Raw genomic sequence first — 1,315 nt, 5'->3', positions numbered from 1 at the left:
GATGAGGATAAGAATGAGGGTTAGGATTTGGATTAGGATTACAATTAGGAATAGGGATTAGGATTAGGAATAGGATTATGATTAGGATTATGATTATGATTATGATTAGGATGAGGATGAGGATGAGGATTAGGATTAGCATTAGGATTAGGATAAGGATGAAGATAAGGATGAGGATGAGAATGAGGATTATGATGAGAATGACGAATAGGATCAGGAATAGGATTAGTATTCAAATTAGGATTAGGGTTAGGATATGGATTGGGATTAGGATTAGGATGAGGATGAGAATGAAGGTCATGATGAGAATGACGAATAGGATCAGGATTAGGATTAGTATTCAAATTAGGATTAGGGTTAGGATATGGTTTAGGATTAGGATTAGTATTAGGGTTAGGCTTAGGATGAGGTTGAGGATGAAGATTAGGATGAGGATTAGGATTAGGATTAGGATTAGGATTAGGATGAGAATGAGGAAAAGGATCAGGATTAGAATTGGGATTAGGATTAAGATTAGGGTTAGGATTAGCGTTAGGCTTATGATGAGGATGAGGATGAGAATATGGAAGAGAATGAGGATTAAGATTAGGATTAGGAATAGAATTAGGATTTGGATTTGGATTTGCATTAGGATGAGGATGAGGACGAGGATGAGGACGAGGATGAGGACGAGGATCAGTATTAGGATTAGGATTAGGATTTGGATTTGGGTTAGAATTAGGATTAGGATTAGGATGAGGAGGAGGATGAAGATAAGGATGTGGATGACGATGAGGATGAGAATGAGGATGACGATATGGATTAGGATTAGGATTACGACTAGGAGTAGGAATATGGTTAGGATTAGGGTTAGGATTAGGGTTAAGATTAGGATTAGGGTTAGGAATAGGATGAGGATGAGGACGAGGATGAGAATGAGGATTAGGATTAGAATGAAGATAATGATGAGAATGAGGATGAGGATGAGGATGAGGTTGAGGATGAGGATGAGGATGAGGATGAGAATGATATGAGGATGAGATGAGGATGAGGATGAGGATGAGGATTAGGATTAGCATTAGGATTAGGATAAAGGATTAGGATTAGGATTAGGATTTGGATTTGGATTAGCATTAGGATGAGGATTAGGAGGGGGAAGAGGATGAGCATGAGGATGAGGATGAGGAGGATGATGAGGATGTGGATGTGGATGTGGATGAGGATGAGGACGAGGACGCGGATGAGGATGAGGATGAGGATGAGGATGAGGATGAGGATGAGGATGAGGATGAGGATGAGGATGCGGATGAGGATGAGGATGAGGATGAGGAGGAGG

Source organism: Lupinus angustifolius, chromosome LG13 (assembly GCF_001865875.1).
Source record: "Lupinus angustifolius cultivar Tanjil chromosome LG13, LupAngTanjil_v1.0, whole genome shotgun sequence".
NCBI classification, from domain to species: domain Eukaryota; kingdom Viridiplantae; phylum Streptophyta; class Magnoliopsida; order Fabales; family Fabaceae; genus Lupinus; species Lupinus angustifolius.
The sequence above is the reverse complement of the archived record's forward strand: the minus strand, read 5'-3'. Positions refer to the sequence as shown.